Source organism: Dunckerocampus dactyliophorus, chromosome 1 (assembly GCF_027744805.1).
Source record: "Dunckerocampus dactyliophorus isolate RoL2022-P2 chromosome 1, RoL_Ddac_1.1, whole genome shotgun sequence".
Taxonomy (NCBI): domain Eukaryota; kingdom Metazoa; phylum Chordata; class Actinopteri; order Syngnathiformes; family Syngnathidae; genus Dunckerocampus; species Dunckerocampus dactyliophorus.
This window is the reverse complement of record NC_072819.1, coordinates 50,844,417-50,862,726: the sequence shown is the minus strand read 5'-3', so window position 1 is coordinate 50,862,726 and position 18,310 is coordinate 50,844,417. Positions and strand designations below refer to the sequence as shown.

General features: G+C 44.0%; 1 protein-coding gene across 4 annotated transcripts in view; it reads left to right on the top strand.

Moving 5' to 3' along the window:
• The window catches only part of LOC129185146 (neural cell adhesion molecule 2-like), a 243,331-nt gene that overhangs the window by 91,321 nt on the left and 133,700 nt on the right, over positions 1-18,310 (top strand). Inside the window, exon 1 of one of the 4 annotated variants that reach the window (XM_054781900.1) lies at positions 19-41. The exons of the other annotated variants lie outside the window; for them this stretch is intronic. The gene's annotated coding sequence lies outside the window, so the exon portion shown is untranslated. Of the gene's footprint in view, positions 1-18; positions 42-18,310 lie in introns of those variants that run through there. 4 annotated transcript variants of the gene reach the window in all.

Sequence of the window (18,310 nt, the reverse complement as noted above, 5' to 3'; positions counted from 1 at the left end):
GTGCTGCAATGGTTGACTGTTTTGAAGTGATCTACGGAACGGTAAGGAGGCCCCCTATGACTTTCCAAGATACCTGTAGGACCTGAAACAGAATGGGGGGAAAACACAGTTCATTTTGACTGAACGCACCTCTTTTGTAGACCCTCTTCGCCACACACTCCTCCCTGCACGTTCTCTTCCTTGCCATCACTCCTCTTTCCTGTAGATGCTATTCATTTCACAAGCATGGTGTAGGTGGAAGCTTTCTCCCGGAGCCAACGCTACCACTCAAACACTTTGTGATTAAGTGAGCAGTCTTCAATTTTCTTTCCATTTTTGTTGTCTTACCAGATACAGTGGTGTGAAAACGTGTTTGCCCCTTCTTGAGTTATTTATTTTTTGTCATGTTTGTCACACGTAGATGTATCAGATCATCAAACATATTGTTTTATATTAGTCAACAACACAATGCAGTTTTTAAATGAAACTTTTAATTACTAAGGGAGAAAAAAATCCAAAGCTACATGTCCCTGTGTAAAAAAAGTGATTGCTTGCCCCCTTTTAAAACACAAAGGTTAATTGAGGTTAATTGAGATCTGTGAGTGTGGAAAAGGTTATAAAGCCATTTCGAAAACATGGAACAGTTGTGAACCTTCCCAGGAGTGTCCGGCCAACCAAAATGACCCCAAGAGCGCAGCCACGACTCATCCGAGAGGTCACAAAAGACCCCACAACAACATCCAAAGAACTGCAGGCCTCACTTGCCTCAGTTAAGGTCAGTGTTCATGACTCCACCATAAGAAAGACGCTGGGCAAAAACGGCCTGCATGGCAGAGTTCCAAGACCAAAACCACTGCTGAACAAAAACAACATTAACATTACATTTTTGCCAGAAAAAAACTTGATGACCCCCAAGACCTTTGGAAAATACTCTAGTCTGATAAGACAAAAGTTTAACTTTTTGGCCATTACATCTGGCAGGAAAGTATTTCAGAAAAAGAGCATCATAGCAACAGTCAAATATGGTGGTGGTAGTGTGATGGTCTTCAGGACCTGGAAGACTTGCTGTGATAAATGGAAGCATGAATTCTGCTGAAGGAGAATGTCCGGCCATCTGTTGGTGACCTCAAGCTGAAAGCAACTTGGGTTCTGCAGCAGGACAATGATCCAAAACACACCAGCAAGTCCACCTCTGAATGGATGAAGACTTTGGAGTGGTCTAGTCCAAGTCCTGACCTGAATCCTATTGAGATGCTTTGGCATGACCTTAAAAAGGCGCTCCATGCTGGGAAACCTTCCAATGTGGCTGAATGACAACAATCCTGCAAAGATGATTTGGCCTCAGGAAATCAGGAAGGAGTCAAACACTTTTTCACACCACTGTATCTCTCACCATACTGACTCGGGCTATCTTCGACTCAGGATTTTCATCCTGAAATCTAAATCGTTAGATTGTGGTGTAGTGGACTAATTGTCAAATGTTGCCATTTAGTCATTTTTCTGTGAAAATCATGACTTTGCAGTCCAACGGTCTTACTGTGGGTGACGTGGAGCCATAACTCGTCCATTTTATTTACCAAAGACTGCACACTAGCGAGGATGCTCCGGAAGGGGAGTCTGTGCAAGGTTAGTTTGAGCTTAGCTCGCATTCCATGCCTTCCTCGCACCCGAGCGCCTGGCTGAGTACTGTGCGTAGACTCTGGTACTCTGGAGATCTTATGGACGAGTGGAAGCTCAGTGATAAAAAGGTTTGCGCTGCGAAATCCAATGTCCAAAGCAAATCTGGAAGAGACGCTGGGCTTTGCTTTGTGTATGTGCCGCCATCGTGCATTTCTTAATTCTTTACTAACACAAATGAGTCTGATTTTGTATCAAAATAGGCTTCTCAGCAGCAACCGTGGTCACCCCCCATGTAGTCGGAATGTTACAATCGTGATGACATGACATTTTCATATGATTCGACGGTGGGATTTATTGTCGACTCAGACTCCTCCAAATCGAATCGTTGAACAGTCGGATATTCTTAGACACCCCCAATGCTGACATCCCAAGTACATCAACCCAATGAAAGATGAGGGAACATCCGACTCAACAATATTTATTAGAATTATCAGGTTCATGTTGAGTTTTTTTCCCAGACACATTCGTTTGTGTGACTCATAAATTGCTCACCTGAAAGGACAACATGGTGAGGCTCAAAGCTGCTATAGTGGAGGTTTTATCATACAAGCGGTGGCTATACGAATAAAAGATCGAGTTTCGGTGGTGCTAGTTGCTTTCAGCCTTGAGGGATAATGAGGGACCAGCTGAATGGCTCATGTGTCTCGCTGTAAAATAAATAAAGGCATATATTGTTTTTTAATGGACTTGACGCAAATGAAATAACCTTTTATAAAAGTGCTGCATGTCAGATACAATGGCAGAAAGGAAAAGTGGAAGGTCGGGTGTACTTTACTTGTGGTGCATCCACAAACCAACCAGTGGATGTACAATATGCATCCTCGATAAGCTCACCTGACGCTTGCCATGTAGAAAGTAGGGGTGCAGAAATACGTAAAATTCACAGTTTGGTTTGGTCCCATAAATTATATATATATATATGTAGAAGAAGCAGAGTTTATTCAATCCTACCCCCTCTTTGTTTCACATCAAATTGCTAACACATTTTACAATTGCTAATACATCTCACATCAACTGCTGATGCATTTGTTCATTTCCCTTTCGACGTGTTCCCTTTGCCACTTCTGAATAACGCCAGCAATTCAAATGCAATTCAACATGAATTAAGATAATTACACATAATTCATCTATACTTCCGTTCATAGATTCAGTAGTATTTCAGTCAAACTAGGCACATTAGCTATTAAACATTACAATTATAAAAAAAAACAAACAAAAGCAATTCTTAAAATGACAATACAGCCGAAGTCAAGGCGACACACAAAAAATGAATTTTCAATTAATCATAAAATAATAGCAACAATAACAAGTAAATGTAGAAAAACACATTTCTGTAGTGGAGTTCAGGGCACGCAACTTTTTTCAAAGGTTTTGCGTGGCTGCAACAAACCGCAAGAAATGCAATGCCGACTTTTATTGTATGCATGTGCACTTTACCACTGACTGATTTTATCTGGCATTTGGATAATAAAAATGCAAAATACAGCTTTGCGTGCCGCTAGAGACGCTGTCTGCCGCCGGCCGCAACAGGAGCGGCTGCTGTCGCCCGTGGGGATTTTGACCTCAGCTGACTGATGTCATGTGTCATTGTTCAATTCATCGTGCTATCGAACGGAAACCACGGTATTGAGCGGTTCCATATAGATACATGTACCGGTGCACTCCCAGAAAGGTAGCCAGTGGTAGCCATCCCTGCCATGCCAGCTATCCATAACTCCTTAAATCGCACTCCTTGTCCGTTCTCGATGGAAAGATAAGCACAATCTTCCTCACCTCCTGATAGAGAATCCAGTCCACTGCAGGGAGCCGCTGTCCTCTTCCTGATGGAGATAAGGACAAGCGGCGGTCAGAGGAGAAATCTCTGCTGCCGCAAAAATGGTAGCTTGGTATGGTTTATTTGTTTCAGACGTGTTTAACTCGTTATGAAACATCAATTGGTTACATTTGCACAATACAAAAAGGAGTAGGAAGAAGCAGATCTTATCTAATCCTACCCCTTCTCCATGTCTATTACTGTAATCCCTCGTGTATCGCATTTCATTGATTCCAGACATGACATGCGATCAGTGACTTTTTGTGAAGTAGGAATTCTTATTAATAAATGGGCATTTTTTGTAGTTAGAGCATAGAAAATATGTTCATGGCTTTCTTAATACATTTTTGTACCATTATCAGAGCCCTCTCCACATGAACTAACACCCCTTTAGTCACCCTTACTCTGGTATTATCCAATATAGCAGACATAATAAGAGAAAATAAGACATAAATATGAGTCGTGCTAGTATGTGTTGCTATAAATGAGTTCCCTAAGGGAGCAGAGTGAGTGGTGGACAGGAAGAGGGCCAGAGGTTCAGATTTTGAACTTTAGCTTGCCATAGGTTACAGGCGCAAAAGTAGCCATGTGTTTTTATTACCTCCGCCAAGGAGGTTATGTTTTTGTTGGTGCTTATGTGTTTGTTTGTTTGTGTTCAAAATAACTTGAAAAGTTTGAATGGGCTTGGATGAGGTTTTCAGGAATTGCTGGAAATGGGATATGGAAGCACTGATTACATTTTGGGGGTGATCCGGATCACCCCCAAAATGTATTTGGACCCAGGCAGTTTTTATAGGATACTTTAACATTGAAAGATATGACCATTTTCGGCATTTGTGTATATAAGTCCACAAAAAGTGGTCAGAAAAAAAATACACTACAAGTTTTCAACAGGTTCAACAAAATATCAAAGGCTGATCCAGATAATGCAATAATTACGGATACTATGATCCTCAATATGAAAAAAATAGGGGACCTTTGGAATTTTCGGAAGAGTTTGGCTTCTCAAAACAGTACGGTGTGGAACACACACATAAACACGATGGCCGCGGCACTCCGTCGCGGAAGAAGATGCGAGTATCTTCATCACATACACAAGAATGGACCGGCGACAGTGTGCGGGGACACGGCGGAAGACAAATACAACGCCAAACCATTTGGTGAGGTCTGATTTTTTTTGACGAGACATTTTTGTGATGCAAATGTATTACTCTTTTGAACGCACATTGTTTTGAGAAGCCAAACTCTTTACTTAAATGGTCAAAGCAACTAAGTGGAACTATGTTCCACGTCACGGATCTCCGACCAGAACAGGGCTCAGGGGACCAGTTGTTGGGGGGGAAGTCACAGTTGATGCACTCCACTGCTGATGGGGATGTCAAACATCTTTATGTCAGAAAATCCCAACTACCCCATTTTGGACTCGCACAGTGTATTAATATATGCAAACATTTTCAACCGACATTTTTTCAACATTTTTAACCGAAAAACACGCTAACCAGGGCGTACACTAAGCAAGGCTCCACTGAATGACTGATTGTTGGGATGTGTGTACTGATCCCCTATTTCCCCCAGAATGTTTGTCAAATTCACAATTGCACATTAGAGTTTCCTGGTTGCACCGCCATACAGCTTTAGGGCTGTTATTTGATGGCAGCCAAACAAGGACATGATTGAAGATTCTTGCAGCGCAGCTTCAGCGGGGTTTTGATTGGAGGGGACTTTCAAGCAGCAGCGATTGTCAACACCTACCAGGGTTTTTTGTAGCGTTGTCATTCTCTGTGGTGTGTCTTTCACACATCCGTCCATCAGTGGAGAAGTCCAGGGCTGAACAGGAGAGAGATGTGTCTCAAGGGACTGCAAATACTCTTGTAGAAATGATGCTTTGGAACATTTGCAAGGACATGGCAGAAAAACGCAGTGATCTGGGGCTTGTTGGCAAGCAGTGTTTAGAATGATTGCGTGAAACGTAGTCAACAAAAGTAGACTTCCAGCTACATTGATTGTCCGCCTTTCAGCACACATTCATTTCTGCAACTCCCAGGGTTGCTTTTGATATTCCTCCTCCTTCATACTGCAGCTACCTCATGCATATACTCTATATAATAGATCCTCGGGCTTTAGTTGTAAGTGTGTCAGACATGATTAAAAGATCACAGCTTTCTCCGCTTCTTGCCTAGCTTCTCTTCCCAGGTAGACATTTGCAGCTGTGCCAACAAAAAAACAAAAAAACTGATGTTTATTCTGCCACATATCGGAAGAATATCCAAACCTGTCATTCATTGCATTTGAGTGGCTGCCCAACACCTGTTCACAATGTCCCCAACACTTGATGACATGCACTCGGGGGGTGAGGCATCACGACATTGCAGCGGATGTGAGAAAGGATGTAAGAAGCACTCAGGAAGGGATGCTAGGGGTGAGCGGCTGGTCAGTCGTACGTTGTCAGATGCATTCGTCACAATGGCAAAATTGGGTTCTGGATTCTAATCGAACCTGCTAGACTATCTTACACAGGGTAGTTGACACAGTACCGTACAGGCTCAGTACCGTACATAAAACATCCACTCCATCAGCTTTGTCCTATTCACGATCATGACGATTCTAATGCCTATCCCAGCTGGATCAATGAAAAGACTGGCACCTAAGCCATGTTTCTACCAAGTGGCGCAGCCGTGCTACGGCTCAAAACAGTAAACCCTGATCTGGATTAGGTCTCCACTAAACAATAGCTGCTTTTCCATCAAAAGTTCAGGAACTACAAAAGGTTCCTGTCAGGAAAATATGGGTTGTTGTTGCACTTGTCCCTTATTCCATGTGATTTTAGTAATATTGGTACACATTAATGTCACACTGACTTGCTATGGTTAAATGCTCGAGGCTGGAGGCCTCTTATCTCCAAAACAATCCTCCGCATGCTTATCACCTGATTCAAGTACCCTTGGGTCTCTAGGCATCTGAGTCTGCACTTAATTGTCTCCGTCCCTCACAGGAGGAGGACGCCACCCCTCCCCTTGCATACCGTATGTGGTTTCGTAACCAACATTTTACCATGACTAGTCAGACACCCCGTCTGTTTAGGTTGTATTGATTTGTCTCCTTGCATGCAAGTTTTATTCAATTGTACCACTCATTATTCTCAAAGAGCTTGTCTCTTGTCTACTTTGGAGGCAGCAGCAGACTTTCCCATGCCAACTGACACTGCCTGATGACACATAAAATTGGCCCTGATTCGAAAATGAGTTGCGGACTCTAAACTGGGCTAGAAGCAGGTTTCATCCGCAAAGCGTGTGCCCAGTGCATTAGATGCGGACATGCTAGCAGAGACAATTGGGTGCTTGAATGCAGCAGAGAAAGTCGATAAAACAGCAGAAAATGGCAGACGAGATGCTCCAGAGCGTCTTTGATGGTGCCCGCTTATGAGCAAAACGAGGATATGGAAGGGAGAGAGTGAGAAAGGTGAGGCCAGAAGGAAGACTAGGATGGTGATCTGCAATGTAGTTAGTGAAAAGGCCAGTGGGACCGGGCGGCAGGGAGGGGGGATAGATGGAAATGGCGCTCACTGACCTGTTTCTAATATTATCTCCACTAGCTTGCCTCCCTCGCCTCTTTTGTTTAATTTCCTCTCTCCTCAATCATCTTTGTTTCCTCAGTGTCTACCTTGCTTCCCTTTAACATGTGCACTTTTACAGGCCTTTCTCTTGCCATTTTCTTTGCTGTGCCTTATTACTGCAGAGCAATTCCCCTTCACACTCCAGGGACCAGTTGTCCTTTACACGGGCCATGAAGGCTCTTTGCCCCCAGCATCCTCTCACCTTCTCACCTTCAAATACATGGGAGCATTGAAACATCCCTCCATTAAGAGATATGGCCTAAAATATGAATCCCTCTGCCAATATGAAGGCATTCAAATTACGTAGAGATGCTCAATATTGTCTTTCTTATAAATATCCGATATACCGATTATGTCCAATTCTTTATTTCCGATACCGGTATCAACCAATACCGATGCAGGCAGCAGCTCTTCCCTCAATCGAAATGCTAAATGTAAATGTTAAATACAAATGCTAAATCTAAATGTTAAAAATAAATGGAAAATGTAAATATAAATGTTAAACAACATTCGGATAACATAGTTTGAGGACATCACCTCATATAAATGTTAAACAAGTATTTAGTTTGACAAGTTTGTCAATGTTCATTGCAATGATGTCAGACTCCCTGTGGGCTCCTCTGGCTCCCTCTGGTAGACAGAGGCTGCGCCATCCATCCATCCATCCATCCATCCATCCATCCATCCATCCATCCATCCATCCATCCATCCATCCATCCATCCATCCATCCATCCATCCATCCATCCATCCATCCATTCATCCATCCATCCATTTCCTATGCCCTCCAATGAAATGTTTGCTAGACAAAATGCATTATAGGAAAACTTTAAAATGTTGTTTTTTTTTTTTGTTTTCATCTTAAACTCACACTGGTATGTGTTTGTATATTTCTGAAGTGCACCTCTTGAGTGTTAAGTTGCTGTGTGATTAGTTTGGTGTTCATCAAATGACACTGTGAGTCAGACTGTTGTATCATTATACTGTTATATATACTGAACTGTAAATAGTTTCTATTTATATTATTAAATATTTTCTATTCTTTTATATTTATATATACTTATATTTCATGAAACATTGGCATTTAGCATTTACATTTAGATTTACCATTGCATTCACCATTTCATTTCTACCTCAAATGTGAAAAACAAAGTTAAATGTGAGGTAAATATTCTAAATACATCACCATCCCATACATATCGGATATTAATATGGGACACCCCCATTAAGACCCAGCCATGAGGGAAGTGAATGTAGCAGAAACGTAGTCGGTCAGTGTAGTTTCTTCTAGCGAAAAAGAAGAACTCATCAGCCATGATCCGGTGGCACCTGACATCGGAGACTGAATTGGTCTCCTGCCAAATTGATTTTGACAGACAAGGTGACAGAGGTAGCAGCAAGGCTGATGCAATATTTTTGTTTTGTGAGGATCTAACGTTCGTCAGCAGGACTTGGCCGGTGGCTTTATGCAAATAAATACATTGCAGTCAACTCCAGCTGTAAAAATGTCCAGGCGTTGCTTTCCATTTTACCCAGGAAGCTGAGAGATTGTACCCAGACTTGGGGGGCTGAGGCTAAATAAACCTAACTCGGCCTCAGACGTCATTAGCATTGCAGCTAATAACTCTTCATCGTGGCCTGTTCGTCTCACGCAGGCTGGACTCCGTGTCCACGTGACCCATCGCCCACCTGGCTGCAAAACACAGCAGTGGTGGATCCCTCTGCTTTCTTAAAGACGTAGGCAGCTGGCTTGCGGTTATTAAAAAAGACATTTTAAAAAGCGGATCTTTGCGATGCTAGGCTTAATGAAGGTCTAGTGAGAGCTCGATGTCTGCTTGTGTGTGGGTGTGACAGCAGGGAGGGCGGTGAGCATCAATTAGGGTGTTTGCGCTGGAAACAAAAAGATGCTCGATAGCAGCTGATTACCTTTTAAAGATCGCGATTAGATCTCAGAGTGTCTCCTTCCCCATTCGGTGTGCAGCCTGAAGCCGTCTGGTGGGCGGTGGACCAGCGCTCATAGTGGCAAAAGATGCTCGACATCAGCTGCACTTTGTCCTTCCTTTTATAACACGTGTGTGATTTAAAAAGCTCATATCTGCTGAACATACCGTCAAACATCGATTTTCCTACGCCCCAGTTTTCGTACGCTGCCTGGGTCTTCGTACTAATATTAACGAGATGACTTAACGAGATGAATTGCTTGCAAATGCTGATGTGCTGCAGCTGAGCTAAAATGCAGAATGAATGGTGAGATGTTCTGGAACTGTGTCGACGACAGAGGATCGAACCAGCAGCCATGTACGACCTGAGCCGTGCCGCCGTGCACAGAATAAGTAGAATGTTACATGCAACGTCAAACGTAAAATGAATTTCCACCAATAGGTGGAATTGAAACCTTGACATTGTCAAATCATTTTCAATGGGAGAAATGTCACGGAAAATATTGAATTATGCAAAACGTGGCTTTTTTTTTTAGAAAACCCTGATAGCCTGTAAGTCCTGAATGAGCTGACTAAAAATGGCAGAATTTGAAATGTGGGAAAGTAAAGATGTATAAATAAGATTATGGTGATAGCGGGATCGAGGATTGAACCAACAACCAAGGAGTTTGGGAAAAAAACATTCGACCTCCTGAGCCATGTCACAGTAGAATAACCGATAAAGTAAAGAAAAATGTCAAATTATTTCCACCAGTAGGGGGTGCCAGATAAATTGTCAATTCATTCTCAATGGGAGAAATATCACAGAAAATATTGAATTATGGGAATTATGCAAATTTTTTAGAAAAGCCGTGATAGATAGATTATTTTTCTATAGCATGTGTTTTTGTTAATATATTTGGATTTACTTGGGGTTACTTGGATTTATGTTATTTCTTATGGCAAAAATTGACGTGGTTTTTGACCTTTTGGGACAATATAATGACAAAAAACGAAGTTCCACTGTATTGAAGTGTATTTTTTTAGCAGTCTCCTGCGGGTCCTGCGGGTTTATGTTCTGTCAGTATAAATTGTGCATTAAATAAGTTGTTTGTGCCAACCTCCCCCCATCCCAGATGATGCACACTGTCAAGTAGTGACAGTGACGGTATATTGCAAACTGTGTGCTCCCACGTCCTAACTGCAGTCGTTGTCGTGCAGGGTTGCAGGTTGTGGTGGAGGCAACACTGTTCTCCTGGTTTTGCAATGCATGCCAGGTTACATTATCGTGTGTGTGTGTGTGTATGTGTGTGTGTGTTTGCTCTGCACAATTTATTATTCATGTGCAAACACAACTGAGCAGGGCTGCACATCCTTTATGACATTACAGGAGACGTAGATGCATGCAGGCCTCACTGTTTTATTGTCCACGGTGCATGCAGACCAAATCTGAGCAGCTGTTTGATGCCATAGCTTTTTCTTTCACTTTCCTCTTGCATTTTTTCTCCCATACTATAGCAAAAGATGTACTGAGTTACCGTATGTCATGACAATATATATATAAATATATATATATATATATATATATATATATATATATATATATATATATATATATATATATATATATTTTGCTCATAAACGCTTGTCCTTCATGAATCCGCGGTTGGGGTGAGCCTGGGCATGGAGGTTATTGGAAATGAATGAATTATGATGATGTGTGACGAGATTGTGAGTGCAGCTCAGTGAACTAGTGGTGACAAAAAATGAAATGCAGCGCTACACAAAGCCTCATTGTCTTTGGCGTTTGGCAAAGAGAATAAGGCTCAGTCGTGATTGACGTCAGAGTTATTAATATAACAGTGAAACATTTTTAATTTCTATTTTGCCCCGCTCCTTGAGTCAATAAAGCCAGCCGTTCAAATAATCTGTACACCACCCTTCCACCCTTTGTGGACACATTAAAGAGCAAATGGGCCTTTTCAACCTTCAAGGCATTCATAAGTCTTTTTTGATAGCGTTGAGGCGGTGTGTGCTAATTCACACTATTGTGACACTTTGTTGAACCAAATCTTGCAATTGTTTGACAGCCACTCTTTCATGAGATCTTTTGTTTGGTAAAGCCCACACAGACACAATTCATTCTGGACTGATGTGTCTTCTCCCCCCCCCATGCTTTGCTCACGGTGTTGTGGATACACCACTCATCATCAGGTAAGACAATCATTTTCTCCAACTTTGCATGAATGATGGATTTATAGCTTACTAACTTTTAGCCTGATTACACGTTGTGGCGTATGTGAGTCTGTTAGACAAACAAACAATCAAACTCATTTACTTGGGCTAAACCAGCAGTCTCATACAGTAAACTACAGGTGGTCCTCGTCTACCGGATGCCAGCCTGTGAGGCTGTGCGAGTGTACGTTGGTAAATCTCACTCCCTCTGCCTTAAGAGCTGCACTGAACACGTGGTCGACAGTCCGGCCGTGTGGTCAGCCCTCTCGGCTCCCATTACCAAGGTCCTGTGTTCGAGCCCCGGTGCGGGCGGCGTGAAACAGGGCGGGTTACACTCGGGTTTTGTAAGTTCCGTTCCTATACTGCGTGACGTAAGTTGACTTTTATAATAATAACAGTAACTATAACATATAAGATATTATATTCCTCAAGGCTCTGGATGTTGAGGGACTGCCTTGGGTGACGCGGGAACACTACCTCTGGATTGGTAGACCAGGGTGGTGGTCCCACTTTTCAAGAAGGGTGACCGGAGGGGTTGTTCCAACTGTAGGAGGATCACATTCCTCAGCCTCCCTGGGAAAGTCTATTCCAGGGTGCTGGAGCGAAGGGTACGACCGGAGGTGCAATGTGGTTTTTGTCACGGTTGCAGAACACCTTACCAGCTCTACGTGTCCCTCGTGGTGTCTTGTGGGGGGAGCTCCGGGAGTACGGGATTGGTGGCATGCTACTACGTGCCGTTGGGTCCTTGTACAACCAGAGGAGGAGCCTGTTTGGCATTGCTGGGTTAGCAGTCCACCCTGTTTCCGGTGAACGTTGGCCTCCGCCAAGGCCGCACTTTGTCACCGATTCTGTTCATCATTTTCACGGACAGAATTTGTAGGCACAGCCAAGGCGTCAAGGGAGTCCAGTTCGGGTGCCTCAGGATCTCGTCTCTGCTATTTGCAGATGATGTGGGCCCTAATGGCCTCATCCGCCCCCACGTACTGGGACAAAGAGGGGAGGAGGGGATGGGAGGGTTCACTCTCTCCGTTCATTCCAGCGTAGCAGCAACGCGGGCAGACAGCTGCAGAGTGAACCCTCTTGTCCTCCAGCCTGTGTGGCAAAGAGAGACGAGGTAAACAAACACGCTTGCATGCACATGCCGATTCATCGAAGCCTGCAAAATGATCGACGCTGTTTTGTTGATCGTTCGATTAATCAGGCCCAACTTTAATTTTGTTGCTTTTTGAGCACGTTGAGGATCAGGAAGAACTATGCCAGGGTCTGTTCAGACTTTGGACTAATAAATTAGAATGTGTGCCTCAGCGTTTTCTCCTTGTTCTATAATGTATCTTGCACAGCAACATTTGACATGCGGGTTAAGAAGCCTTTAACAGACACTTCCGCCCTTACGATTGATAGACTGCGATCATAAATAAGTGAGAATCAGATTTGCTCCTTAAAAAGAATTGCATCGCTCGGAGGTACGCATCACGACCGACTGATGTAAACATTTTTACAAAACAGGACATCTTTGGATCAGCCCGTGTGGATCCAGCTAGGCTGGCCGCTGATGGTAGTTGTAGTTCAAGTGGAGGTTTCAGAAGCAGTGCCCCCGGCAATGTCACAGCCCACACGGTGAAACACTTCTTTCATTAGAGCTGCACCATGGAGCCTTCAGAAGGTTCACTTTCTGCCGCCTTAGGCGTCCTGAGCTTTCCTAGTTTGATCATTAGCACCACAGGAAGGAAGACGTGTGAGGATTAAGCGGTATCACCAGCCAAATGTTCATTTGTCGTGTCGTGATGGTTGATCTGACCGCATCGCAGGAAGGATGCTCCCACTGGGTTGTGTGTTTATGGATTTGTTGTTTGAGGAAAACAGCTGCAATTTATGTGTTGCCTTTTTTTGTTTGTGCTGCGCATTAAATGAGACGTCTACAAGTCAAGTACACTGCCTGGAGCCTCAGACTGATGTAGTGTGTGTGTGTGTGTAGGCCTGGTTCATTCTTCTATAGCATCCTTACACCCTCCAAAAAGGCTGCAGAAAGCAGGAGCCTTAAAGGTGACTTAAGTGTGTGTTGGTTTGTGTAGCAAAGCCTTGGAAGTTAATGAACAAGTCAGAACAAATAAAACATGGACGGTCTTTTGTGTGTTGCACATGTGCGCCCGAGCCTTTAATCCTTTAACGGGATTACAAGCATTGTCATGTGTTCGCTTGTTCCTTTCCACCCCCAAATGCTGGTAGCTGCAATGTCAGAGCCCACATTTAGGATTACAGAGTAATGGTCCTATTTTCCCCGTTCTCCTTTAAGCCGGTGGAGGTTTGTAATGCGGCCTTAAATATGGAAGCAGTTCATGGGATTAGCTTTTATTTATTTTGCAAGTTGTATTAACGTTTAACTGTTGTCACGTACCGGATTTCACTCATTTCACTGTTTGCATTTTTAGCCATGTTTGCTGCACAGAGTAACTTAAGCGGGTGTTCAAAGGTCCTTGCATATGTCACTTTATGGTGGAACTGTATCATTTTTCTAATGTTAACCAGCGATGGAAGTCATGTTTTCCTCACACATTCTGGATCAGACTTTTATTGTAGCCAGCCCAAGGCACACCTGTGCAATAATCATGCTGTGTAATCAGCACCTGTGGGGTGGATGGGTTATCGCTGCAAGGGCAAGTGGTCAGTAACACACATTTAGACAGATTTGTGAACAACATGTGAATGAAATAGCCTTTTGTGTACACAGAAAACCTTTTAGACCTTTGAGTTCAGCTCATGAACGATGGGAGCAAAAATAAACATGTTTGGATGGATGGATGGATGGATGGATGGATGGATGGACTGATGGATGGATGGATGGACGGACGGACAGACAGTTGGATGGATGGATGGACGGACGAACGGATGGTTGGACGGACGGACGGATGGACAGACAGACGGACGGACGGACGGACGGACGGTTGGATGGATGGATAGAAGGATGGATGGATGGACAGATGGATGGATGGATGGACGGATGGATGGACGGATGGATGGGTCAGCAGGTTTTCTATGCCCACACTATGAAAGTATACACTATGTATTCCATTTATTAATATTGGATCTTACTTATCACTAATCGCACTCGGGTCTGGAACTAATTAAGTGCGCTAAACAACTCTAAGTGCAAGCGTATTCTACTGCTGCTTTATTGTGTTGCCCCCTGCAGAGCGGAGGAATTACTGCATAAAGAAGCACTTCTTTTGTTAGACTGAATGGTTTACATTATTTGGGTGATATTTGAGTGTAGCTGAGTTATTTACTTGTTCTTGAGTCCGTTAGGAGAGTCTGAGTGTGGCCCTAAAGGGTTAAGGCAAGCTAAGTTAACTGTCTTGTAACTGCTGCTTCATTTAGAGCGGTAGCTTGCTTCATGGATCAGTGAACTCCTGCATGTAGGTATGTGGTGGGGATCCATTAAAATGCTTGATGCTGTTTCTACGTTGACCTTCACGGACACACTCAACCGCTTCACTGACTCACGCGCTGTTATTTAAAATAACAGGATTTCAGTTAGTGTGCTGCTGATATTACAGCTTGTAGAAAGGGAGTGCTCACGCACTCATGTATCCTCACCGGGCTTGCTTGTACTATCACAAACAGTTATGTCACTCAGACATTGTTGTTTGAGTGAAATTTACATAAGGCTGCACGCTGTAGCCCCCACCTTGGAGGCAAGTAAAACATGCAAAATGCCATTAATATGCGCTATGAGTGTGTGAAGTCATAGCCAGTCATGGATGACATAAGAAAAATGACCAATCAACATGCCCACAAACACAAGACTGTCAGGGGAGTTGATGTCAATTGGCCACTTAGCCAAGCTAGGAGGTGCAGCTACACGAGGGAAAAGCTGTCAGCTAATAGTGTGGTGCTGCACCAAAGTCACCAAGCGGATAAGTGATGGAGCAGCCCAAATTATCTCCAGGATGGCATCCAATGTGTATCCATCCACATTTGTGGACAGGTGACTGACACCTGAGCTTGAGGGTTGTGGTTTTGCCTCGATAGGAAGTGACTGGCGAGGTGAAAGCTGTCAGTGTTAGAAACTGTAATCAATCTGATTGCAGGTGTTTTGCATCATATAAAAAAGCTGGATTTCATTGTACTGTCAAACCCATGTTGGGCTGGACATTCTGGGGTGCTATTAACTCTCACACATAGACACAAACACCATCTTTCTCTGCTAAAAATAAAATGTGATCCCAGCTAATTGGCAACAATTATGTAACCTTCTGGAGGATCATTTGAGCGAATGCGTTCTATTAAGAATAAGTGCCGTCCTTGTACTTCCTAACAAATGCGCCTCAAGAATAAAAATGAGGACACAAGCGAGTGATGGGGGTTATGGCGTGTTGTTTACCTCGGCACACGAGCGAATCGTGTAATTGGTTTGTTTGTCTGCTTGCTCCTCCTCTGCTTGTGTCCTACTTCACACTGCACTGAAAACAATCTCCTTGAACATCTCTGCAGTGTCAGGGAAAAAACAAAAAGGCTGTATCTTCTGTCAATTAATGGACTTTTGTGCCATATGTATTGCTCAGTGATTCTATTGGTGGTCTACAGCACGGAAATGGCGTGTTTGGTGTAACCGGGCATCAGGGTGGCTTTGTGGGTGCCAATCAAACACCAGCATCCCCATTGAGTACAACAAAAGCTGCGGCCCATGCATCACTCATCTCTTCATTTGAGTTCCTTTCCTTTGACACACTTTTCTTTTTCCATTCATCCATCCATCCATCCATCCATCCATCCATCCATCCATCCATCCATCCATCCATCCATCCATCCATCCATCCATCCATCCATCCATCCATTTTCTATACAGGTCCGTGTCGCAGGGGCAGCAGTCTCAGTAGGGAAGTCCAGATTTCCCTGGCCACCTCTTCCAGTTCCACTTCCAGGACATAATCCCTCCAGTATGTCTTAGGTCTGCCCCGGGCCCTTCTCCCGGCTGGGCATGCCCGGAACACCTCACCAGGAGGCGTCTGGGGGGCATCCAGACTAGATACTTGAGACACCTCAACTAGCTCCTCTCCATATGAAGGAGCAGCGGCTCTACTCTGAACGCCTCCCGGATGACTGAGCTCCTCCCCCTATCTCTTAGGGGGAGTCCAGCCATCCTCCAGAGGAAACTCATTTCAGCGGTTCATATCCGCGATCTATTACGGTTTTATTTGAAAGCCACCAAACGCTGCATGGTGACAGAGTGGACAGACAAAGTGGAAAGAAAGGAAAAGATGACGGAGAATAGCAGGGCTGTCTTTGCATCGATCTGATTGGTTAGGTTTTGTCCATATGTGACATAGTTGAAATACTTCCCCACGCAAACGTTCCTTCTGCTCGCAGTGACTGGATTTCATTCACATTATGTCAGTTCCCGCGAGATTACGCGTTTAACAGTAGATTCTGTTTTTATTGGCCAATTCTGCTATGTTGTCCACGATTCAGGTATCGTGGAAATCATAGTGCTCTACTAACAAAAAGAGAATATATGGCCAAATCAGAGGCTTGACCTTATCCCAACAGAACACTTACGAACTTGTCACTTACCGACTACAAAACTGACAGCATCAAGAACCACGAAGAAGCCGAAAGCCAAGGTTGCTACGGTGACGGCCTGGCAAAGCGTCTCCAGGGAATCATCCGGACAGTTATGTCAACTGTTGAAATACGTCTGTGTAGGCTCTCAGTCGTACAGGAGTTGTCCATCGAGGAAAAGGCTTCTTGAGACGTCATCTGTACTTCTGTGAAGAAGGTGTCGGATGTTTCGCTCCTCATCCGAAGAGCTTCGTCAGCGAACTAACAAGTGCTGGTAGCCTAGGCCTTAAATACAGTAAGAGTGGGCGGAATTGGTGTGCCAACACCCTCCTCCTATTGGTTCCTTACACTAAGCCTGGGCGGAGTAGTGGTATAATCCTATCCTGCTATTAACACCTCCGATAAAAGGGAAGTGTCGCTCCCTGAATTGGGTATGAACGACTCTGATACTGGCTCGTTAGCATCTATTGTTCTGGCTCGGCCCTGCCTTCACCTCATTTGCAAGACTAAGAGCTGTGGGTTTTGACCAAAACCCACAGCTCTTAGTCTTGCAAGTGCTTGCACTCTTACTGTATTTAAGGCCTAGGCTACCAGCACTTGTTAGTTCGCTGACGAAGCTCTTCGGATGAGGAGCGAAACGTCCGACACCTTCTTCACAGAAGTACAGATGACGTCTCAAGAAGCCTTTTCCTCAAACTGTTGAAATACTTTAGAGCGCTTAAAAATTGACATAATTTGATAGTTGCAATTCCTGAGTGGCATTATTTTAACTGGTCGGGCACCAGTAGTGGTGAATTGCACTGCATCATGCCGTGTTATCTTGCTTCATGTAGCTGCACTGTGCAGCCTTGCATGCTTTCTTTTAGCTACGGGGGGATATGAAATAGTCCCACTTCTAATGCAGTGCAGTTGCACTCTGCTGTGAACTACAACCACAAAGACATATTGTTGAATTAATATTTCTAGTGCACCTAATGACACGTCCAATGAATACACACACACGTATTGGGATGATACTGATGCATTATAGGCTGCGCAAGCGCAAAGTAGAGGTGTTAGTCCATCAAGGTGAGTGTGTATACGTGTGTTTGTCGTGCAAGAAAATGGTTGGGGGTGTCTATGGGGGTGTTATTGTTCTTAACGGAGACAAACTGGAGCCATTAGTGGGCCTTTTGTTGCCCGGCCAGCCAGTGAAAGAGCAGCTTGTCCTGGCACTTATTCACCGACTCTCTCAGCTATCTCGACCGATCACACAGATCAATCTGAGCCAGGGACCTGCAGTGTGTGGGTGAGGGATTGTGCGCGTGTGTGTGTGTGTGTGTGTTTCTGCTGATGTTTTTGAAGCAGCGTTCAAGCCGTGGAGATCTTTGCGGATAATTATGGCATTTTATCTCCGCTGAATTTGGATTCTGTTATGGAACAATCGACCGTTAAGTGCTCGTGAGCATCCATCACTGTTTATTTCAACCTGGAGTTGAACATTTTCCAAAGTCTTTCGCTTCGAACGCACTCGT